This window comes from Phaenicophaeus curvirostris, chromosome 2, assembly GCF_032191515.1.
Source record: "Phaenicophaeus curvirostris isolate KB17595 chromosome 2, BPBGC_Pcur_1.0, whole genome shotgun sequence".
NCBI lineage: Eukaryota > Metazoa > Chordata > Aves > Cuculiformes > Cuculidae > Phaenicophaeus > Phaenicophaeus curvirostris.
Genome location: NC_091393.1, coordinates 118,622,368 through 118,647,944, shown reverse-complemented (window position 1 = coordinate 118,647,944; position 25,577 = coordinate 118,622,368). Strand labels below are relative to the sequence as shown.

At 47.9% G+C, this 25,577-nt stretch overlaps 1 protein-coding gene across 5 annotated transcripts in view; it reads right to left on the bottom strand.

Annotated features, from left to right (window-relative positions):
• Nucleotides 1-25,577, bottom strand: part of EXTL3 (exostosin like glycosyltransferase 3) — a 130,864-nt gene that overhangs the window by 92,273 nt on the left and 13,014 nt on the right. For 4 of the 5 annotated variants that reach the window (XM_069850633.1, XM_069850636.1, XM_069850634.1 and 1 more), the window contains exon 2: nucleotides 9,244-9,318. The exons of the other annotated variant lie outside the window; for it this stretch is intronic. The gene's annotated coding sequence lies outside the window, so the exon portion shown is untranslated. The remainder of the gene's footprint in view (nucleotides 1-9,243; nucleotides 9,319-25,577) is intronic. 5 annotated transcript variants of the gene reach the window in all.

The window sequence follows — 25,577 nt, the reverse complement described above, 5'->3', positions numbered from 1 at the left end:
AGACTTCCTGCTACCAGCAGAAGGTACAAGTCTTGGCCTGCCCTTAGCTCTTATGTTACTTTGGAGGCGGCAACTAAAGAAAGGTCTGTAAGAAACAAGTATCCCCCAGCCATCAGCGTCTCCAGGCAGCAGCAGGAAACACAAGACAAAATCATTTCTAAAAGTGAAAAATTTAAATAACCTTCTTTTTGTTTTTCCAAAACCAACAATGCTGATTCCCACTCGTCCCTTGATTTGCAACAGGAGGAAGAAGGAGCGAGAAACACATTGTTTAAACAATCACAGTTATTACATCAATACTAGCATAACGGAGTCACAAGCATCCTGTTCTTGTCAGAGCAGCCCTTGGCTAAGCAAGAGCTCTGCCTTTTGAAGAGGACTTTATAACCTCAAACACAAATGCTCAGCTATATTTTCTTCCTAATCAGAAGTCAATGATCCTGCTGAGTGATGACAGGACAATTCCATAAAGTAAACTCTTTTCATATCAGGCAGGGCCTTCTCTGATTGCTTTGCGCTGGGAACTTCCTTGCTCCCACAAAAGCAAGGAGGATTTCACTTGCACTTCCCGTAATTGTTCCCTGGGGCCTCGCTCCGAACTGCCAGGGGAACCTTCAGCATAGAAAAAAGCCTCATCTGACAGCATGAGCTAATGCCCTTTTATCCAAACTGTCAATCCTTTATCAAGTCTGAGGCTGTCGAGGAAGTGTTTGTGTCCAGCTGTCTATGGATTTTACTCACAGAAGCAAATTAGTGCTACTGGCAAACAGTGTTCCCTACTTCCATTACTATAGTGATGCAAACCTCCTGGAGAGCCCCTTTAATACCCTTTTAACCATTCTGGAATAACTTTATTGTAGTAAATAATTACTGCTACATTTTCATGTTGTCAGGCTTTGTAATACCCGGGAGTATTCCAGACTCCAACACCATTCCCTTGTCGGATGCCAAAGGCTAGATACATTTAAAGTACTTCCAACAGCACAGGCTCCCAGTACCTGCTTTGGATAAGGAATAATACTGCAGGAGAAACCAAGGGAAGCGAGAAGTGCCTAAATCAAACTGAAATCTGGCCACTCCCCAGGGTTACCAATCCCATTCTTAGAATCATGCAACGGTTTGGCTCTGAAGGCACCTCAAAACCCATCCAGTTCCAGCCCCCTGCCATGGGCAGGGACACCTCCCACTGCATCAGGCTCCTCCAAGCCCCATCCAGCCTGGCCTTGAACACCTCCAGGGATGGGGCAGCCACCATTTCTCTAGACGGTCTGGACCAGAGCCTCATCATCCTCACAGGAAAACATTTCTTCCAAAAATCTCGTATCAATCTCCTCTCTTTCAGCTTAAAACCATTACCCCTCATCCTATCCCTGCACTCCCTGATAAAGAGCCCCTCCCCAGCTTTCCTGTAGGCAACAGAGTCTTTCAATGAGCACAAATGGTCAAGGCCTGTGCTTTACAAATTACCCAGAAGCTGATGCTTCCCACAACGCAGAGCCCTCTCATTCCTGACTGGCACAGACACACTCCTTAGGAGTGGAAGTGCCTCCAGAACTGCCACGTATCAATGCTACAGTTCCTAGGATGTTTGATGGAACAAACCAGAGCAGAGCAAAGCAAAAGAACCATCAGGCCAGATCCACTGCAGATTGTCTGACTACAAAGAGGCAGCCACTGCAGGCTCAACTCCTTAACCTCCATCCAGCTCCTGAGCCGATCCATCATCCACACACAACATCCTTTTAGCAAACTTGGGTATAATTTGAATTCAGAGTTATTTGCCTGGGCAGGAGATAGAAGAGATAATACCTTAGCTCTATCCTATTTTGCAGAGAAGATCCCAGTCACCCCACAATTCTCCAGGCTGGCAGAAGCTCTACTTCCAATTCATTCTGTAAACGGCTTTAGGGACCCGTCCCAGCAGGCTACCCAGACTCCAGGTGACATCGTGCCTCATCAGCTGCTGTTGTCTCTCAAGCAGAGAGCACAGGGTCAGAGTGTGGTCTCTACAAACTATACTTGTAGATTAGCATGAAGAAAAGGCAAGAAGAAAACGCTCCCTCACAGCAAACACGAGGAAATCCTGCAGGTCCTCTACCTCAACATAAAAATTCCAAGCTACAAGTCCAGGTAGTCTCTGCCTGTTTCTCTCTCCTCCTTCAAAAACGTCAGTAAATGTTTATCCCTGCTTCAAAAGGAAGTCCCGCATGGTATTTCTGAGCAGGAACGAACAGATTCTCCCCACTTCTTTTTGGATGGGGGTAAATGATATCAGCGGAGCAGAAAAACCATCCCAGAGCCTTGTATCTGTAGTAAAGACAGAATGAAAAACGCAGTGAGGAAACCCACTCAGACACCTCCCCAGGGACAGTTCAGGAATGAACCCACAGAACAGCCTGGAGAAGAGCAGCAGGGGAGCTGGAGGCACAGCCCAATGTGGGATGGCTGAGCTTTGTTATTTAATGCTGAAAAAACAGCAGCACCACAAGGATAAGGGGGATGGATAATTGCAAATCTGCATTAACAGATCACGGAGGATCTTGTGTGCAACCTGATGGTTTTAGTTCACTCGAGTGCTCTTCCTCTAACCTGCCATGTGATTCAAGAAGAACTGCAGGCAGAAAAGACAAACACACAAACAGTGACTTATTCTACCTAAATAGGAACCAGTTCCTGGAGGGGAAGGGAGAAGAACAGAAACCGAACTGATAGTACAGGCTGAGCAAGCAGGAGCACTCCAGCGCATACTGCGGGCTTTGTAATCGTGCCACAAAGGCAGCCTGTTCCAGCTCTACCATGACAGCATTGTCCCCCGCAGCCGCAAGGCTCACTTTCAATGGCTCTATTAAATGGAAAAGTCCCCTGGGTGAAGGCACTCGACGGCTCCTTGCAGCTCCCCATTTATAGCCTACCACTTGCCAAGTGTAGCCAGAACCCAGCAGGGATCCCATCAAGGTCACCAAGCCTTCCCTCACCCCAAGGTAACATGAGGTTTAACCTACATGGAGTCTCGCCACCATGAAAGGTTTTAAAGCCCAGAGCAGAGGTCCAACACGTCACTCAGCGTTTTACAAGCTCTTCCCACACTGGCTTTATTATTCAATGTTCTAAAAACCCATAAAATAGGAATAAATAGACTTGATATTCCACCACTGTCCAGGAAAAGCTGGATCCTTCATTCACAGAGATCGATGTCTGGCACATTTACACCCTCCAAGGTCTGCCCAAACGAAAATAGCACTGAAACCAACAGGAGAAACAGCCAATTCAGCTGTTCTGATCCCAGACATAAAAATTACTCTCAATTTACTATCTTACGGAACAACATGTGAAGTTGTTAGAGCAGGCTGTCTGTGGGCTGGCAGGCTAGCTACATGCAACTTCATATAAGCACGCGTAAAAAGAATGAGAAAGAACCATAAATACACATTCTTTACGAAGAAGGCAAGGAAAGAGTGAAAAAACCTCACCTCAACAGTCCTGAACTTCAGACTAACAGGGGCTGGGACACCCTAGGTAGCAACAGCCTCCAGATTGTCCTACAGTTTCTGGATGTTTTTGTCTCCATCCCTCTTCCTCCTCCTGTCCAGGGGGACTCCACAGCTTGGCTTCAGGACTGCACGGTTGTGCGAGGGACAGCTCAGTGGGCCCAGGGTGACACATCTTGGCAGGCCAGGTGATGCTTTAAGGAGCTGGTGTTTCATTACAGTGCCTGGATAAATTCATGCAATGAGAGGATTGTACATTTGTTGACAGGCTGAGAGAGCTGGGTTTGTTCAGCCTGGAAAAGAAAAGGCTCCAGGGAGACATTAGAGCAGCCTCCAGTGCTGAAAGGGGCTCCAGGAAAGCTGGGGAGAGGCTCTTGATCAGGGTTTGCAGGGGTAGTACAAAGGGAAGGGTTTTCAGCTGAAAGAGGGGAGATTGAAATGAGATCTTTGGAAGAATTGTTCTCCTGTGAAGGTGGGGAGGCCGTGGTCCAGGTTGCCCAGAGAAGTTGTGGCTGCCCCATCCATGGAGGTGTTCAAGGCCAGGTTGGATGGGGCTTGGAGCAACCTGATCCAGTGGGAAGTGTCCCTGCCCATGGCAGGGGCTGGAACGGGATGGGCTTTGAGGTCTCTTCCAACTCAAACCATTCCATGATTCTATGATACTTTCCTGGACACAACAGCAACCCTGGTCTCTTCAAGAGAAAACTTCTATGAGGACTGGGTCTGCGCACATCTGTGGGTCTCATTTACAGTACTGTGATACCACAGGCTGGCACCGAAGAGGTGGCATCAGCCTCCAGCTGCAGGGCTTTTGGCACAGTACTGGTAAAGAAGAGACAGTCAGCGGTGCCCAAACCATACCCGTGCCCTGACAGTGAAACAAGGGGTTGGCTGAGGCTGATGGAAACCAGGTCCTTTGGCTTCTCTGAACAGAACAAGAGTTGCCAAGAGCACAGGCAAGCTCGAACAACTGTGTGGGTTCTTCGGGTTTAAAAGCAAGAAGGAAGCACAGGGAAAGGTGGCAAAGAGGAAAGAGGAAGAAAAGCCCAGTGGTATGAATAGCCGAGGCGTGTGGGAGGATGCCCCAGGACTCAGAAGATAACCTCCACAGGGAAAAACTGCTCTGGATGATCCACAGAACTCTGACTCAGTGCTGAGGAAGAGGCAATTACCCAAGTGAGGCACAGGTTTCTCAGGCTGCCCACAGGGCAGGACTTCAACCAACCTTGTGATCCACCTCAGGGCAACACAAAAGCCACAGGTATGAGTCAGGGTAGAGACACAAACCACAGTCTTGTTGCAGCCCCAGGTGCCTCAGTGTGCAGCCCAGCACCACAGACCACAATCCTGGATGATCAGATTTTAATCACACTCTATTCCAGCTCTACTTTTTTGGACACCACAGCACTAATAAACTGTTATGGGGTGGAGAAGCATGCCTTCCCCTTGCAGAACCAGTACCTGTTTCATGGTGCTCTCTTATATTTCTCTCAATAAGAACAATTATCTCTGTCGATACTATTTCTACTCTTACCCAGTAGGGACGGGGAGAAGGTTTAATATCCAGAGTGTCTCTTGTTCCCATTTAGAAGGCGCAGCACACACCAGCAGCACTTTAGGCTCCCGAAACTGCTGCAGATACAAAGATACATCTCATATCCTGGCTGACAGCTTCAGCTTAAAGCTACACGTCTTCCAGAGCTCCTGGTCAAACACTATTGTTCTGCTGACTTCGCACACTAGAACACATCAGGCTTGTTCACAGCTTTCCTGATAAGAGTCTTTAGATTAGACGCATCAACCTCTTCTTGGAGGAAAATAAGTTTAAGTCTTATTATGTAGAGCATACAGAATTTCTAGCTTCTTTTCCACAATTATAAAGACAGAAAACTGAAGCAAAGGACAGATGGTCAGAACCTGAATGGTTGTTTCTAATACTGTAGAACATTTGAGAGCAGAAGAAAAAGAGACAGGCACAATGACCAAAAGCTACCATGAAAAGGAGAGAGGTCAGAAGAGTAGTGACAATGGCCAAAGACACAGAACATCTTCTCTAAGAAGGGGAGTTGAATTAATTAGGCCTCTTAGTCTGGAAAAGAGACCTCTGAGAGGGGACACAGATCTACAGAACCCAAACCAGCATGGAACTGGCAAACATGAAACAACAATTCATCGAACCATAGCATCATAGAATCATTAAGGTTGGAAAAGACCTCTAAGCTCATCCTGTCCAACCATCAGCCCAACCTCACCGTGCCAACTAAGCCATCAGCCCAACTGACATGACTGCAAGGCCTTTAAATCCCTCCAAAGGATGGAGACTCCACCGCTTCCCTGGGCAGTCTATGCCAGGGCTTCAACACACTTGCCGGAAAGAAATTGTTTCCCATATCCAATCTAAACCTCCCCTGGTGCAATTTGAGGCCATTTTCTCTCACCTTATCCATTGTTACTTGGGAGAAGAGACCACCTCCCACCTCACTCCAATTTCCTTTGTGGGAGCTGCAGAGAGCAATGAGGTCTCCCCTCAGCCTCCTCTTCTCCAGTCCCAGGTCTCTCAAACGCCCCCAGAACTCCTGCGCTCCAGACCTTTCCCCAGCTCCATTCCCTTTCCCTGGATGCGCTCCAGCCCCTCAAGGTCTTTCTTGCAGTGAGGGGCCTAAATCCGAACCCAAGATTCAAGGAGCAGCTTCACCAACACCAAGTGCAGGGGGACAATCCCTTCCCTGCTCCTGCTGGCCACCCCATGGCTGATCCAAGCCAGGATGCTGTTGGCCTTCTTGGCCACCTGGGCCACTGCTGGCTCATGTTTCAGCTGCTGTCGACCAGCACCCCCAGGGTCTTTTCTGCGGGGCAGCTTTTCAGCCACTCTTCCCCAAGCCTGGAGCACCCGCTGTGTGGGATTGTTGTGACCCAAGGGCAGGACTTGGCACTTGGCCTTGTTGAACTTCATCCCACTGGCCTTGGACCATGGATCCAGCCTGTCCAGAGGCCCCTGCAGAACTTGGCTGCCCTTCAGCAGATCAACACTCCCACACAATTCAGTGTTATCTGCAAAATGACTGAGGGAGCACTTGATCCCCTCACCCAGATCATTAATAAAGACAGCAAACAACACTTCCCTCAACAGAAGCTTATTCCAGTAAACTTGTTGGCAGCGGGTTCCATTACCAGGAGAAAGTGGCTCATTGCACAAGTTATAGTTCAACTTTGAAACATGGGATAGCAGGACAGAGGCCAAGAATCCACATGGGTTCAAATACAAGCTAACTAAACCAGCGTGAGATGAAGGCCGTTTCTGCTGGCCATTGCTGGAGACAGAACAGACCTCTGGCCCCCAAACTTGGTTGCCAGGTTCTGAGTTTTTAATAAAGTAGGCAAAGGTCTGTGGTCTCTTCTGAGAGGAACAGCAGCAAGAAGCAGGAATCCACAGGAGGATGGTGGGCAGGAAGCACAGGCAGCACAAATCCCCCTTGCAATCTCAAAATAAGCACTCTCAGTTGTGAGCAGACAGAGGCCACATGAGCCTGCACACAGCTAAGCTCCCTGCTTGCACAGGAACCATCAGACCTATCCTCACATCCACAGAGAGGATGCCCCACCCTCCTAGGAAGGGACCTGCAATACAACCTGCTGCGCTAGTCAGCTCTGCTAACAAGCCTGGAAGCCTCAGGTGATGCCTGAAGAGGAGCATCCTGACGATAGTTTTATATTCCAGCTGCAGCCCAGTTATTCAGGTATTTAGTGCTACAGAGACAGTCTTGAATAAGAATGACGTCTAAGGACTCCCTGGAAATAAATTCTTTTCCCGTTCTGCTCCATGGCAATCATGGACAGACCATGATTCTCGTGTTTCCTCTGTTCCAGCTCTCTTCCAAGTGCAGCCCTTTGCTCAGCTATCTCCTACTGATCTAAATTCATACATACAGTCTTCTTGCTTTAATCACAGCCTTCTACCCTACTAAAGGACTCCAAACCCAAAATCCTTGTCTCCTATGTTCATCCTTCCAGCCATCAGGCCCACAAGTGCGTAACAGCTTCTGAAGGTCAATGCTGAGCCTGCTGCACACGACACCAGCCGTAATAAATGTTCTGCAGGCCAAATTATGCCCTCAGGGAAGCCTACACAGCCCCGTAGCCGTCTGTGGATCGCACAGCTGTCAGGCTGCAACTTACTACGTTCTACTTAAGATATGCAAGGAGAAAGAGAATTCAATGCTATCGACTTATTTTAGCTACTGAAGTCAGCACATCTGACTCTGAACACACATTGGGATTAGATCTGTCGATTAAGACCATGGCACGATGGCACCGTTGGTCAATAGCAGCATCATTTGCTCTTCATATGACCTCTGTGCTGCTTTCAGTTTTATTATTCATCACCCTGTTCACCACAGGAGCTGTGCTCCAGCCGAGAAGAGTCTTTAGTGTTCGGTATGTTACAAAATTAGGGCAAAAGGACTGTCCTGAATCCCGCAGCACAAGCTAAAACGCTGCTGTTATATGTAGGAGCAGAACATCTGAACCAAGGACATCCTGCATCTCACGCTACCCTGGTCAGACATGGAAGTTAAGAAGCCATCGGCAAGTAAGCCTCCTTTTTTCCCTTCTTGCACCGAATTCTCTGCCCTTCTCCCAGGATGTGTTTAAACTAACCTGCTGCCACGCTCCAGTCTCAGTGTATTATTTCATCCTTGTCTTTCATTAACAAACACTCTCAGTATTAAAATTCATGAACCCACATCAACCAGAAGGGAGCTGCCTGCTAGGAATGTTCCAATAAACTGAACTGTGCGGTGGTCTCAGTCAATCAGGGCAGCTCCCACACTCACCTGCTGTGGCTGCGCCTGCATTTCACACCCAGACACGATGTCCTCCCACCTTTCAGACCCTGGAGTAACATCATCCTGCCTTTCACTCACCCCAAAGGGATGTCTCCCACCTCCAAGACGCCTACAGCAGCATCTTAACTCCTTCAGCCTGGTCATGCCATGGCACCGGACGGGCCACAACATTCCAATTAACCAGTACTTACTATGAAAGTACCATACAGTAGCAAGTTTAAACACGTTTGTAGACACCTCATAAAGCATGGGCTCATTATCACAGCCCATTAGCATGCATGCAAGATATTTTAATGTGTAAAAATTCCCCATGAAATAATGATTTTCTCCTTCATTTTCAGAAAAAAACTGCCGTCCTTGCCATGAACGAGACAACACTTCCCAGTTCTTTTGTCTTACCCGCAAACCAAGCCTCATTTGCCCGATTTCATAGCAGGGCTTTATGAGTAACCCCTGCGTGTGCTGTGGCAGGGCCCTCACCCACCCTCCTCTCCGGGTTCAACACGTCCGACAAGGCTAGAATAGAGGAGGTGAACCTTTGCTCTCCTGACCCTGCAGCCTCCTCTGCTCCAGAGCCCAGGAAGCCACACATGACACATTGCTAAATTATGTGGCAACACCTTCAGTGTCGATTCCCTGAAGCGCTGAGCCAGTACAAGACACAACTGCATCCGATCTCTGCTCTGCAGAAACGTGCACTCTACTGGCAGTGGGATATGAATAACATTTACCACTTCAGACAACTGGAGCTGAAGCCCACTTCTTCCAAAACAAGACTGAAGCCAAAGAAGCTTGTACTTGTACAACATTGTCCAAGCATGCAGATTTGATGCTGCTCCTCAGGGAAGTCAATTTCAAGACAACACTAGGCGCTACAGAAAATCTTATTCCTGAAATGTGAAGGTACTCACTGTACAAGGTGATCAACAGGAAAACTGGAATCTGTTCCTCTTCTGTACTCAGCTCTCTACACATTCATCTGGAGGCTGTAAGAGCAGAAGAAGTTGTAAATACAGACAAAGTGACAAAAAAAGAAGTTAAAAAAAAAATTTAAATCTAGAGGTACGCCGGCTGAGCAAAGAAAACAGACAGACAGACACTCCCACACTGAGGTGAAGAACTGAAGAGCTTGCAAAATGCACAGCCAAGTCTCTTAAGCAAACAAGGTGATGTCTGAGCCTCTGGAGGCTCTCAAGAAGGTCAGACCTGATTCAACTCAAGAGTAATGAAAGATCGTGGAACAGTTAAGGTTGGAAAAGGCCTCTAAGCTCACCCAGTCCAACCATCAGCCCAAACCCACCGTGCCCACTGAACAGTGTGCCACAGCCACATGTTTTTATAACCCCTCCAGGGATGAGGACTCCACCACTGCCCTGGGTGGCCTCTATCAGGGCTTCATCGCTCTTGCAGGAAAGTAGTATTCCTTAAGATCCAATCCAAACCTCCCCTGGCGCAGCTTGAGGCCATTTCCTCTCATCCTATCACTTGTTACACAAGTAAAGAAGTAGCAGCCACAGCTACACAAACCCAGTTACTACCCAGACAGGGAATCACAGCTCTTTTTATAGAACCATGGAATGGCTTGAGTTGGAAGGGACCTTAAAAGCCATCCAGTTACAAGCCCTCTGCCATCGGCAGAGACACCTCCCACTGGATCAGGCTGCTCAAAGCCCCATACAGCCTAACCTTGAACAACCCCAAACATTTTTGGCCCATGCCGATCACCACAACACACCTGGTCAGTAGCACTGCACAAGGAAACAAATTTCTCCTTACCAGCCATAAAAACTACTTAATCAAAAACTTCTAGAAGCATTGCGTGGGATGTAATCCAGTGTGCACCAAAGAAGTTCCTCTAATAGGCTTGTTGCTCCAAAACACCAGCCTAGAAGAAGCTGCCCAGGGCAGAGGTGAAGTCTCCATCCCTGAAGGTGTTTCAAAGAAAAGCAGATGAGGCTCTCAGGGATCTGGTTTAGTAGTGACAGGTACAGTTGAACTTAGTGACCTCAGAGGTCTTTTCCAACCAAACAATTCTAGGACCCTCTTAATAAGGAGCCACCCAACTTCTGCTTAAACCTGTTTTGATTCATCACAATTACCCACAGAGGCGTACGGGGATGCAGACAAAAGGAACCCATTGCTAGACATACATGTTAGTAACCATCACACACAGACCAAGAGACATTAAACCCCTGTTCAGTTAATAGAGACACCTATGTAAATGAGCACTAAGTAATTCCCTACGATGTGCAAAGACAACTGGCTACTGCAGTGAACTGGAACAGAAGCAACTCCACATCTCCCCAACAACAAAATCCCAATCACAGTTAGCCCTTAGAAGAATAAGGGGTCAGGCAGGAGAGATGGGGGACAGGAACGTCACCGCTGCAGAACTATTGTATGCTTATATTGAACACCCCTCAACAGAAAATTAAATGAAATTGATGCCTTTAGTGTTTATCCACAACGGAGCTAAAGTTTTTTATGTAAATGCCACTATTTTCAGGCAGGTCTGCAAGAGACCCAAGCCTCACAGCCCCATCTCCCCTTGCAAGTGACTCCCCTTCAGGCAGCCAATCTAAATGCAAATTATAATCAAATGGCAAAAAAACCAAGAGTTTTGGGGATGATCATGGAGACGTAAATCTAGGGGCAAAGCGCACAGAACAATCATCCTCTTCTAGAACTGATCTCACCTTGCTTTTTCATCCTGAACATACAGGAAAATTAAAGTACACCGTGGTTCTCATTCACAGCTGTATTATTTACCTCTAGAGCAGAGTAGCAGCATTTTCCACTAAAAAAAGGGCAAGGAGGGGACATCTTTCCACCAAGGACATCTCTGAGATGTGACATCCACAACAAGAGCATCCCAGCAGCAGGGATATTAAAGCAGAGCAATAATAAAGCCCCAGTTGGTGCAGAACAAATGGCACTTCTACGTTCCCAGGAGGAAATTCCTCCTGTGAACGGAGTTGTGTAAGTCAGGGTGAGAAGGTGTTGGCACAGGATGCTCATTAGGAAATAGGGATAGAAAACTTGTCGGCACAAAGAACACCAATCTTGTAGCGTAAAAAGCTTTTTGAAGACCACCTAAACCCCAACCTGTAGCTCACATTATCGGCACTGATTAAAACAGAGCATTAATGGCAAACCTAAGCATCACCGATACCAGAAACTGCCCTGTTCTGTCAGTGGAATGCAGAGAACAGAAACTAATTATTAAAACCAAGGCCAAAACGCTGACAACCTGTCCACGGCACAAGCCTGCAAGGACATTCTGCTCTCATGAGATCCCATCTGGATTCCTGTGTCCAGTTCTGCAGTCCTCAGACTAAAAGAGATACAGAACTGTCGGAAGGTGTCCAGAGGAGGCCACGAAGATGATCTAAGGGTGGGAGCACCTCTGCTATGAAGACAGACAGATGGCTGGGCTTGTTGAGACTGGAGAAGAGAGGCTCCAGGGAGATCCTACAGTGGCCTTCCAGTACCTGAGGGGGCTACGGGAAAGCTGGGGCGGGACTTTTTAGAGGGGCACGTAGTGATAGGACAAGGGGGAATGGCTTTAAATTGGAAGGGGGAAGATTCAGATTAGACATTAGGAAGAAATTCTTCAAGATGAGGTTGGTGAGGCCCTGGAATGGGTTGCCCAGAGAGGTGGTGGCTGCCCCATCCCTGGAGGTATTCAAGACCAGGTTGGATTGGGCTTTGAGCAACCTGATCCAGTGGGAGGTGTTCCTGCCCATGGCAGGGGAGTTGGAACTGGATGGGCTTTAAAGTCCCTTCCAACCCAAACCATTCCATGATTCTATGGCCTAACTACTACAAGCAGCTAAACACCAAAACTGCTGCTCCCCACAGGGCCACGCGTTCTCGGCAGGATGCAGCTCATTACCAAGCCAGCGATACACATGCTCGTTACAGGGGCGAAGAGCTTAGCACTCAATGTTTTCAAAGCACATACTATAGGAACCGTCAGAGCAGAACCTTGCTAATGAACACTAACAAGAGAGAGACCCCTTCTGCACACGGCTGGGGTTTGTGAATCAGCCAGCGAGAGGACATGCAAAGCTGGGAAGCAGAGACAACGCGGCCCAGCAGGCACCTGGCTCGCTGCTTCAGAAATCTGCAGTTAAATAACTATCAACATGCCTCGAGGTCTGTAAGTGAACATGCAGCCTGTAAATAAAGCACCTCTTGCTATGTAAGGCCCTGCTACATCTGATCAGCAGTGTCTGACTGCCCCTCTGAAGAGGTCAGTGAGTTAAAGAACACAATCCAGCCACCCTCTCTCAGAAACTTTTCATCTGGGCAAGCATTTCAGAGAACTCAAATTCTTTTTCAGCTGTTCTGACATGCTTTGGGGTTAAACAGTCAAGTCACGGAATCACAGAACTGCTGAGGTTGGAAAAGACCTCTAAGGTCATTCAGTCCAAGCCTCAACCTCATACTGCCAACTCCACCACTAAACCACGTCCCTAAGCACCACTTCCCCTCATGAACCCCTGCAGTGATGGGGACTCCACCACTGCGTTGGGCAGCCTCTGCCAGGGATTTACCACTTCAGGAAAGAAATTGTTCCTCATATCCAGTCTAAACCTCTCCTGGCACAACTTGAGGCCGTTTCCTGTCATCCTACCCGATGCTCCTTGGGAGAGGAGACCAGCACCCAGTACAACTCCAGGATTTCCCTGTCTGCAGCTCCTGGAGAAGAGGTTTGAGAGAGCAATGAGGTCTCCCCTCAGCCTCCTCTTCTCCAAACTAAATAGCCCCAGGTCTCTGAGCTGTTGGCCTTCTTGGCCACCTGGGCCACTGCTGGCTCCTGTTCCGTTGCTGTCACCCAGCACCACCAGGTCCTTTTCTGCCGGGCAGCTTTCCAGCCATAACTCAATGTTACTCACAGAGTTATTGCTTTATACGCCAAAACTCTGGCTTTCAATCCTCAACCACCACTGGGAATTGCCAAGGCTCCCATCTCCTCCTTGCCCTCCTTTATAAGCCCGGGGAAGCAAGTCTTGGCGTGCAGCCACGTGGTGGATCTGCTCTAGCAAAAAAGAGACTGGGGCCCCAACTTAGGGCTTGTCACCACACTGTCACCAAATGAGAACAACCTGTGAGCAGTGAAAAATTGAAGAAGTCCCTCCAGAACAGACACGTCTTCTCTTTTCCTGATGCGGGCATTTCAGCAACGCAGTGCACCGTACGAGCCCACGAACAGATGTCCTGGCAGAAGCAGTGAGCAGCAGCGCTGGGAGACAAATGAGCATTCAGGCACGGAAACTGAGGGAGATGACTGCGGCTCCGGAACACGCGCTGTGCAAGCGCACAGCAGTGCGGCGCTGGCGGTGCCGCTCAGCCACCCGGGATTTCACACCCAGCCACCACGTGCAAGTGTAATCTGATTTAGCAGCCGTGTTCCGACTTCAGCTGTCAGACCACAACCACGGTACATTTGCTGCAGCAGTGTGCGCAGCGATGAGCTTGCAAAGCAGAGCTGTTCCTGGAGCAAAGCTCTTTCCTCCCAGAATCGAAGGCTGGAAACCAGAAACGGCTTAATCATACATACGTGCCCAGCCTTGCCATGCGCACCCCAGCAGCCACTCACACTGCTGCACGCAGCCTTGACCTCCGGCTTTAACCAAGAAGTCAGGTGCCAGCCATACAAAGAAGATATCTTCTGTAAGGCAGAAACTTCCAACAACCACTTGAATTTTCCCATTTTGCAAAGGGAAGGAACAAAACTGGGACTATTTCCTCATTCAAACTGCTTCCTTATGGCTCCTGTTCTCAGCTGTACAATCCAAGGCCACGCTGGTGTTGGGCTGACAGTTGGACTCCATGATTATACAATCATAAAATCACGTGGTTGGAAAAGACCTTTGAGATCAGAATCCAACAGTACCTGTCCACTACTAAACCACATCCATGAGTGCTTCATCTACCCATCCCTTAAACTGCTCCAAGGATGGGGATTCCACCATCTCCCTGGGAAACCCCTGCCAGTGCCTCAGAACCCTTTCTGTGAAGAAGCTTTTCCTGATGTCTAATCTGAACCTCCCCTGGTGCAACTTGAGGCCATTTCCTCTTGTCCTACCGCCTGTCACCTGGGGGAAGAGACCAACACACACCTCACTACAACCTCCTTTTAGGAAGCTGTAGACAGTGATGAGGTCTCCTTTCCGCTTCCTCTTCTCCAAGCTGATCTTAGAAGTCTTTTCCAACCTCAATGACTCTATGCTAAACACTTTTTACCATCACACGCGCTCACACACAGCCTGTGGGTTCCCCCAGTACAACTCCAGGATTTCCCTTTGCAAGAGTCCACGTTTATGCACACCAAATGGGGCTGTTCTGAGCCTTTTCTTACCGTCTTTTGTGAGAGGCTTCATGCTATGATGGATGTGTGGAAATGTAAAGCAGAAGTCCACACAAAAAGAAGCCAGTGTGTGAGGTAGTTTTGTCTTAAAAAGAGAAGAGGCACGAATGACTTATTGCCTTGTTAAAAGAGCTCCAGTCTGCATTTTTATTAGATATATTTAGACACCAACAGTTAAGAGGAAAAAGAAGAAAAAAACAGTTATAGTCTTAACATATGGCCCTGGATCAGTCACATGGATAGAAACGAAAATAGGCACAGCAGATTCTCCAAACACAGGCAGGGAAATCATTTTAATGGTGCACATGACCTAGAAAATGTCGCGTAGTACCAATCCACACTAAGGTGTGATGGGATTTAACGACTGCAGTGCTATGGCTTTCCCTGTTCCCCTGCATCGTGCACACCTATGTGTATCACAGATACTTCAGAAGATGGTAAGAGGGGGGATGAGTCACTCCCACTTGCTCCTAATGAATGTGCACACACACACACTCACAAACCCTTCCTATTCTTTGTTCTTCGGAAAGGAAACTGTTCTCAGTGCTGAACTGTGCAGGGCACGTATCTAAGGCACCTCAGTGCTTGCTTGAACATGGCTTGGAAACACAATGACACCAAGATTGTCACTGCACTCAGATCTCACTACACCTTGCACCTAAGGGATTTCTCCAACACTCAGATTTGTCCATTTTCTGGCCTCATTGTGCAGAGTTTTGTGAGTTTGCAAGCTGTCCAACACAGTGAAAAGGCAAGTCACAGGCTCATTAAGGCTGGAAAAGACCTCTAAGCTCATCCAGTCCAACCATCAACCCAACCCCACCGTGCCGACTAAACCATGTCCTGAAGTGTCACAGCCACATAGCTTTTGAACCGCTCCAGGGACAGGGACTCCACCATTTCTCTGGGCAGCCTCTGCCAGGGCTTCACCACTCCTGCAGGAAAGAATTTTTTTTTCCCCAAATCCAATCTAAACCTCCCCTGGCACAACTGAAGGCCATTTCCTCCCATCCTATCACTTGTTACTTAAGAGAAGACACCAGCACCCACCTCACCATAACTTCCTTTGCAGGAGTTGCAGAGTGCTATCATGTCTCCCCCTCAGCCTCCTCTTCCCAGGCAATATTCATTTTTCTAGGGCAGAAACTGAGGCACAGAAGAGGCATATTTTGCCTAAATTAACTTTCTGTCTCAGCAGCAAACTGGAGCTGCTACCCCAGCCATCAGCCACTTCACTGCTGAGCGTCCTACTGCACTGCTAGAGCTCGGTGCATCCCTGGGAGCTCCCTCCTCACGCTGTGGCCTCTACCCTGCAAGGAACACACAGCTCCAAGAAAGAACTGATTTCAAGATCAAGAATCAATGTACGTAATACTGACCTGCACAAAGCACCGTTTACTAACGGAAACGATATCTCCCTGGCTTAATGGGAACAATAAATTATGGCCAATGACATATGTGGACACTTGCACTGAGCAAAACGAGGTGGCACACCCAGAGCAAGCACGCCTTGCAACCACTAAACACACATTTCACTGCTGTACGTGGGCAGCAATTGCTGTCTGGAATATTTTAACAGCAGAAATCGCATTGCTTGCTCTAAGGAAAAGAAACACCACCACCACAACACACAAAAAAAATGAATACATTCCTTCTCAGTCAAAGCCAGAACTCAAGAAACAAGCAATATAATTATTTCCACACAACAAGGAAAAGAAACCCAAGAACACACGGGCGGAACGAAACAAGCCTCTGAAGCAGGATTTGCAAAAGAGTTCAGGGGTCTCTGTGCAGGGCTACAAACGCACAGTGGAAGGCAGGAAGAGCCAGGTAAGCCAACCTCAAGGCTGACAGGTACCTACAGGGCCCAGAGCACCCTCTCCTCTGCCCCTCCCCTTCAAAAAGACGCCAACCACCCTGCCCTGCACCTCAACAGCATTTGAGATCTTTTCTGGCTCCATCTCTGCCCCGTCACAGCGGCGCCTGCCCCGAGGTAGCACCCCAAAGCCAGCACAGAGCCTGCAGTAGCGAATGCCCTAAATACTGCACATCCTTCAGTGTGTGACCGAGTTTCAGTGTCCTGAAAGTTACCCCTTCCAGCATGGCCTCTGTTACGAGCAGAAAGGAAAACATCTTCCTGAATTTGCACCCGGATGAATGCCAGTCCATACCCACCTGCCCAGAGATCCTCATCCTGGAGAGCCACACCATTCCCTCCATCCCAAGAGAGCGCATTCAGTCCAGTACCAGCCCCAGTTCCTCAGCTGGGATAGCGCTGGACCCAAAATCCTTGAAGGCTGCAGGCAAACCAACCTTTAGCAGGAGAAGAGCAGGGCTCTCACCCCGCTGTCCTGCCTCCACAAGCACGGCTGGGACACACTCACTCTACACAGACAAGTAAAAGCACTTTAAGGAGGGCTTTTTTTCCCCTCCCTTCACTTTGTTTTAAAGGGCTGAAGAATTTCCTCTGTGAATACTCCCAAATGTGGCTCACGCTGAGTTATTTTTAAAAGCATAGAAGCAGATTTTCAAGACCCTGAATGAGGAAACACAAAGCTTTTATTAAGCAATAATAGCGCAGACAATGGTCACAATTTCCCAAGGGTCTGAACACGGCAACTGACAATAAGCTTTATCCCTCCACAAAACCCCCTTCACAGGCTTGGAGGGTTTGCTTTGTATGATCTAGGCTCAAGTTAGAGATCTAAAACGAAAGGCTCTGTCGTCATTTTTGGTGTGATTTCCTTCATCAATGCATGTCTGACCAGAGAGACAAAAATCACTGGGAAAAGACCCTTTCATTGTCTGGTTCCCTTCTTTGCTGGTGCAGGGCCACTTCTCTGGGCAACCTGGGCCAGGGTCTCCCCACCCTCACAGCAAAACATTTCTTCCCAGGATCTCATGGAAATCTCCTCTCTTTCAAACGAAAACCATTCCCCTTCATCCTATCCCTGCACTCCCTGATCAGGAGCTCCTCCCAAGCTTTCCTGGAGCCCCTTTCAGCACTGGAAGCTGCTCTAAGGTCTCCCCACAGCCTTCTCTTCCTCAGACTGAATAAGCCCAAATATCTCAGCTCGTCCTCATATGGGAGGTGCTCCAGCCCTTGGATCACCTTCATGGCCTCTTCCGGACTTGCTCCAACAGATCCACATCCTTCCTGTGCTGAGGGCTCCAGAACTGAGTGCAGGACTCCAGGTGAGGTCTCACCAGAGCAGAGTAGAGGGGCAGAATCCCCTCCCTGGCCCTGCTGGTCCCACTGCTTTGGATGCAGCCCAGGACACAGTTGGCCTTCTGGGTTCCAAGTGCCCATTGCCAGCCCTACATTGAGCTTCTCACCCACCAGCACCCCAAGTCCTCCTCCTCAGAGCTGCTCTCATTCCATTCTCTGCCCAGTCAGTAATCAAGATCCAGTGATCACATCAGCTCCTCCTGCTTCTGCGAAGGAGAAAGTTACAACTGCAAGAGCTTGTATCGCCCCCATAACTACCCAGCACCCAAGGTCTGGCCGTGCCACTTCTCAGTCAGCAATGTGTTGCCGTGGGCCACAACTGGTTACTGTTAGACCTAAACTAGCTGGTCTGCTGGCCTCTCCAGACAGCAACAGCAGCAGGCACTTCTCGGGCATGTAAAACTTGATTGGTTCAAGATCTCTACTGAGACAAGATGAACTGCGGTACAGAAATGGTTGTTTTTTTACACTGACTATAAAGCAGACCTCAGAGAAAGGAAAAAAAAACAATCACAATTTGTAGACAACTACATCTGTACAAAAGGAGTCCTAACCTAAATGTCCCCTACTCAAATACTGCCATCCCCTTAATCAGCGAAGGAGCTAACTCCACAAAACCTTTACTCTCAAACCAAACCAAAAGAATTTCTACCCTCTCTTATCTCCTACGTCCCAGTGAAAGCACAGCATGGTTGCACAGCAAGCTGAAGTTACATCTAACCTCACAAACAAGAAAGGAGCTTAGATTCAATCCAATCACTTCCCAATCTGGTCTCCCCACAATCAGGAGAGACCACAAGACTTTTTTTTCCAGCTTACCACAACTTCAAGGAGTTGTGAAAATATTTCCTAACCTTCTGAATCTCTGTCACCCTATAACAAACGGAGCTTGTGCTGAAAAGGAGACAATGCTTCACACCCTTCACAAATACCTGTAAGACTCTAGCTCCTTCAGCCACTCCTCCTAAGACTTGTCCTGCAGCCCCTTCACCAGCTTCGTTGCTCTTCTCTGGACTCGCTCCAGAGCCTCAACATCCTTCTTGTGGTGAGGGGCCCAGAACTGAACACAGGATTCGAGGAGTGGTCTCACCAGTGCCGAGTACAGAGGGAGAAGAACCTCCCTGGACCTGCTGGTCACACCGTTTCTGATCCAAACCAAGATGCCATTGGCCTTCTTGGCCACCTGGGCCACTGCTGGCTCATGGTCAGTCACTGTCAACCAACACCCCCAGGTCCTTCTCCTCCAGGCAGCTTTCCAGCCAGACGTCTCCTCTGCACAGGTTTGTTGTGCCCCAAGTGCAGGACCTGGCATTTGGCCTTATTAAACCTCACGCTATTGGTCTCAGCCCACCGGTCCAGCCTGTTCAGATCCCTTTGGAGCCTCCCTACCCTCCAGCAGATCGACACTTCCACCCAGCTTAGTGTCGTCTGCAAACTTGCTAAGGGTGCACTCGATGCCTTCATCCAGGTCACTGATGAAGTTGAACAGGACTGGACCCAGCACTGAGCCCTTACCAGACATAAGGTAACACTCTCTCGTCTTTTGTCTTTTTATCATACATTTCAAGGACTCTTAATCCAATACAATCCCTCAAGATGGCTTAAAATGCTACTGAAAAGTTATTAATCACCTGCCTGTCTATCAAACAACTATCAACATTATATGTGCAAGCAACTGCCTACTCCGGCTAGAAAAGCATACAGAAATTCAGGCTACCTTTAGAAAATGGATGTACTCAGGAACTGAGGATGCCAAACACGCCCAGATATTGCCATTTAGAGAATTCACAGAAGCACTTTTGCACAGTTAACATCTGTAAATCAAAGCATATCATTTCCCACCCTCTTGATTATGAGATTTGCTAGATTATCTAGAGATCTGTCTGATCATGGCAGACAAAGATGTTGCACCTCATGCAGCTGCCTGAAACGCACACTCGAGCAAAGAGCTCGCTTGTGACAGTGAACAATAAATGTGGCCCCTTCAATGCTCACTTCCAATTAGTACAAGTCTCGGTGCAACAAGGAAAAAGCTCATCACAGCAAGAGGAGTGGCCACAGGTGACAAATGTGCACGCCAGCAGCCGCTGCTTGGCAGCCGAAGCGCCGTCCCTGTCTAATAAAGTGAGAATCAGAGGCAGACCGCAGTCAGTGCTTCAGCTGCAGTCAACGGGAAGCCAGAAAGGCTGGAATATCGTTAGGAAGACAGACAATGGAACTTAAAAAGGCAGCCTTGACAGTGAGCGTAGCTTCAATTAACAAGCTGTATTCACAAGGCCAGGCTCCAAAACGCTCCTCAGCATCCAATCAGCCAACTGTTGCTTAAAGCCATACTGCTACGAGGAAGAATGGGGTATCAGGTGGCTGAGCAACTCATCCGAGACAGCAAATAGGTCATCCCACACCATTCCGAGTCCTCCAGAGGCAAGCAGGCATGCACCACTGCTCATACACCTGTGAAAATGGGTTAAGAGGTTCCCATTTGCCAAACAATCCTTCATTGCGCGGCAGAGAGGAAGGCAAATCTCAGCTCACCTCGCTGCTGAGAAGCCTTTTCGTTCCTCTCTTTCCAAGCCATGTTATGCAACAAGTAATTCACTCCCTGCACACGCAGGAGCAAAAATGCCCGTCAGCATTAATAACAATTCGAGATTACTATAATCATAATAGAAGTAAGATCATGGAGATTTTATTACACAGCTCTGCAAATTACTTAAATCAAGCACAAACTAGAAGGTTAAATTAAGACTCCTTTCCTGCTCTGCCCTTCAGGCAGGCACGTTAACTTCTGGATGCAGCAGAACAGCTATTTATTCACCTATGGAGCATCCAGGCATATACCTCAAAAGGACTGTGCCAACAATAAGTAATTCCAGGTACTCTAAGGGCCACTGCTCTCAAAAGAGAGTGATGAAGATACCATCTTTGGCAGGATTCAGGGTTGTATTGTACCCAGCCTTCATTGTTGCCAATGACCTTTACAGGAATATGATAAAATATTTTAGCATATAATGAATTTGCTGCATTATATTTGTTCTCTGGGCCACTGAAGATCTGATAAGAACTGATCAATCGCAGGCAGAAAGCTCCCACAAAGCTGAAAAACTACCACGGAGACCTTACTGCCCGCATCAAAACTGCAGCAAAAAGCTAGAGAGACAAAGAAAAAAGGCATCCAAGATGAAACAACCTATGAGCTCACCATTTACATAAGCTTCCACTTCAGATTCACTCATGCCAGCAACAAAACTCTCAAAGATAACCTCGAAACCCCACAAGCTCCCTCAGAGTTTGAAGGCCAGGCTGCACGGTAGCTGTGAAACACAAGGGCAGTCCATGTCTTAGCTCCAGTTCTGCCATCAGCTCATCCAGATGACTCCTAGGACACCTTTTTGCACCTCCATTTCTTTGTCTGCTTGGAGCCATCAGAGCTTTGTCCCTTTGCAGTAACATCTCCAAGCCATATGGAGTTGCCCACAGGTCCCCAACCCAAGAAAAGGAGATTCCATGGTTTCTTTCTAGACACCCATATTTCTACAGAGGGCAAAGCTTCCACAGAACATGAAGCCAGCAGGCAACAGGACTGCATCTGCTGATCTATGCAAAACCTCAGCCAGCCAGATTGTCTCATTTTTTTGGGTCTCATTTTTTTGGATCTCATTTTCAACAGATTAAGAAAAATTATCCCACAGGTATGGCAACGGCCCAGAACACAGGACATCATTTCAAGACATCTATAATAGCATATAATTAACAACAGCTCCTCAATTTTGTCTTATGACCTCACTCATTAGGAAGAGTTTATCACCCTCAAATAACATCTCTACACACACTACCCCCCTCGCTGCCTCCACCGAAGCCTTTCCATTCTGCCATTATAAGCCCGAGGCTTCTCTTTCCTCCCTTTGAGTTGGAGTCAAGGTAAGATCTTCATTTCCTCCACCATCTGCAGTGAAACTGCCTATCCACAAGTGCCAAACAAGCTAGAATTACACCATTAATTTTAGCTTAGTCAGCTCATGCCGCTAACTGAGTCAATATTTGACAGATATTTAGTAAGGACTACAAATTATTGAAATTCAGTGTGCTGTGCCCCACAGGAGCAGATACAGCAAAGTCTGAGAGCCAGCAGGACACACCGCTTGGGATTTGGGGGGCAAACAAAAGGCCAGGTTGGATGAGGCTTTAAGCAACCTGATCCAGTGGGAAGTGTCCCTACCCATGGCAGGGGGTTGGAACTGGTCCCTTCCAACCCAAACAATTCCATGATTCTATGATAAACACAAATTTCTTTTGGCTGGAGATCTCCTGCTGTCAAAAAAAAAGGGGGGTTGAGGTCACAGAAGAACCAGAGTCTTGTGAGATCAGTCCTCCAACCCAGGCCTGTTTCAGGAGAAACAACCAGCCTTCCTGCAAACACCACCATGTGCGGAGCAAGAACATCTCCGCTTTCAGAGAGGCAGCGTTGCTAAGACAATCAAACAAAAGGCCTGTTGTCCACACCAGCCCACAATTCCTCAACACATCCCCAACACTGCTGGCTATGGGGCAGTTCAGCCCATACAAGGAGCTCCAGCTAAATCCAGACTCCATTGCAAAACCACACATCTCCGAGCAGTTCTTAAGAGCAGAAATGTTTTCTGGTATCTTCACAGCTGCTCCACAGCTGGCAGAGAACAAGGAAATTTTGAGGAAAGGGATTTAAGTGAGAATAATGCCAAAGAGGAGGAAGTTGTGTCAGCAAGCAGAGTGCAAGGAACAAAATAACAATAAAAAGAAAAGATGAAGCACAATTCCAGCATAAATTGCAACCAGCTCACTACTCTTACTCTTGCTTTTCCAAACAAACCACGGAAAAAACAAGAAAACCATCAATCACAGGACAGCCTCTCAGCTCCCCACACCCCCCCCCGCAATTTTTTTAAAGCTTCTGAAATCCAGTTGTTTAAAACAAGCACATCCCAGCAGATAACGATGCTGTGAGTCAGCAATGTCTCCTCACAGATGTGATCGCTCCCAATGCGACTGTTTTCCAGAGCAACAGCTCCAGAGCAAGTGCAGCATCAGTGCAACTCCCTCCCGGAGGAAGAAAGGCTGCAGCAACCACCCAGCGTGCCAAGTTGGTTCATGTGAGACCAAGGGAATAGGTTGACCCCAGATTGTGTCAACTTTCACATGCTCCAACTTGGAAGACCGACAGTTTTCCCTTTTCAAATATAAAAAGCTAAAGAATTGCTTCTATTTTCTCTAAGTTGCCACTTCAGTTTCTCACGATAGCTTCATCTCCCTCCTCTGTGATTGCCGGCAGATACCGAAGCTCCTGGATCTCTCTAACTGTGGTTCATCCTGCCAGTTGGCAAAGTTCCCAAGGCTCGTGTCAGCAAAGAAACCATGCCAAAATTGAAGATTAAAGGAACAGGTCAGTGAAAAATCCCAATAAACAGACTACTCCAGGGGAAATAAAAAAAAAAAAAGTAAGTGTTGATATCAACCTCCCTCTTACCCAACCAACCACAGCAAGTCCCCTCCTGTCAGCAGACATGAAGCATTACACAGGTCAGAGCTGCTACGGACAGTGAAAGCTGCTCATAAAAAACAAAGCTACAGGAGGGAAAACTTGTTTTGTACATAACTGTCTGGGAGAGGAGTGTCCAAACACCAAGCAAGCAGCCCAACCCAGCTGCAAAGTGTGAAGCCTCCCGCCCCGCATCCCTGGGACCGCGCAGGGAGCTCATCTTGCTTGGTCAAAGGAAGGCGGCTGCAAATTGGCAAGTTCCAAATTCAGCAGAAACCCCATTTCTCAGGCTGCAGCTCTCCAAAGGGGAGGGTTTGGGTTTAATTCAAGGGTGGAGTAAAACTTAAAACTGAAAAGCTAAGTAGCACGGTTTATAGCAACATTTCCTCTCTCTCCTGGACAAACTCTTTAGCTATAGGCGCTGAAGGAAATCACATTGACAGCAGTGGACACACACACACACATCCCGCATTTGAAACCACAAAGGATAAAGCTCGGGTGAATCTGGGAATTAGAAAGCTTGACAGACCTAACTCTGGTTTATCCCCTGGCAAATTAGCTACTGTTTAAATGTGGGGCTTGGGCATTACATCATCTGCTTGCAGGGGAGTTGTTAATTAATTGTCTTTTTTTCAAGCAAAACCATTCTTGTGTTCACAGCTTGAGGAACAATGTTCATTCCTCACAGGCTCAACAAAGTGAAGGAGTGGATCAAGCTCTGTGTGGGAGCACCGCAAGCAAGGAAGCCCACATCTCAACTGCTTTGCAATCTCCAACAGTAGCAGATCTTACCTAGAATTTAGCAGGAAATACTGAGTGCCCCTCAGGTCTGACTGTTCAGATTCAAGGATGAAAAACCCACTTTTTCCAAGTTACAATATGCAAACCCCAGCATGATCAGGGCTGAAATCACACACACAGTTCTGCTCACCCAGCTCCAGCCAGCGTGAAACTAAGAAGAGGTGTGGTTGGGTCCCGTCTCATTGGCCCAGAAAGCCAAATGTATCCTGGGCTTCATCAAAAGAAGTGTTGCCAACGTGCAAGGGAGGGAATTCTGCCCCTCTGCTCTGCTCTTGTGAGACCCCACCAGGAGCCCTGCATCCAGTTCTGGAGCCCTCAGCACAGGAAGGACATGGATCTGTTGGAACAGTTCCAGCAGAAGCCACAGAGATGATCCGAAGCCTGGAACATCTCCTCTATGAAGAGAGGCCAAGAGAGTTGGGGTTCAGCTTGGAGAAGAGAAGACTCTGAGGAGACCTTATTGCAGCCTTTCAGCACTTAAAAGGGCCTGATAAGAAAGATGGGGAAGAACTTTTTAGCAGGCCCTGTAGTGATAAGACAAGGGGGAATGGATTTAAACTGAAAGAGAGAAGTTTAGACTAGATATTTGGAAGAAATTTTTCATGCTGATGGTGGTGAGGCACTGGCCCAGGTTGTTCAGAGAGGTGCCTGATGCCCCATCCCTGGAAACATTCAAGGTCAGGCTGGATGGGGCTCTGAGCAACCTGATCTGGTTGAAGCTGTCCCTGCTCACTGCCAGGGGGTTGAACTAGATGATCTTTATGGTCCCTTCCAACCCAAACCATCCTACAAATCCATGGTTCTATTCCCCACCCATTTCTGTCATCTCCATACATAACTCCAGCATTTCAGTCCTTCTAGACACCACGCTGCCTTAACAGATCAGATGGAGAAGCAGGGAAGGATAAGCTGCAAACTAAGCAATGCAAGGTATTTTCAGTGCCTGTTTCAACTTGGACATTCCTTTTGGAGACCGATTTTTCCCTTGAGAGACACAGATCTCTCAATTTCATCAGCACAATTTTGTTTTGAGAAATGTGGCAGAGCCCTACTTCTGCAGCACCTGCTCTTCGACACTGGTTTCACCAAACATTCTTTGGGGTGTTTGGAGGACCAGGCTCTCAGAGCCTCGCCAAGCACAGCTTGGGAAAACACACAGTGCAATGGGCTCTCACGTGAAAACTCATGCACTGATCTGACCTGAGAGGTTTCACACAATCTGGTTTTCCAATCCTTCTGTATTAAGAGTGGTCAGATCCTAGAGAGGAGAGGGAAAGAATGCCAGAAGAGATATTTTGAAAGGGCGCAAGGAGGAACCACTGGT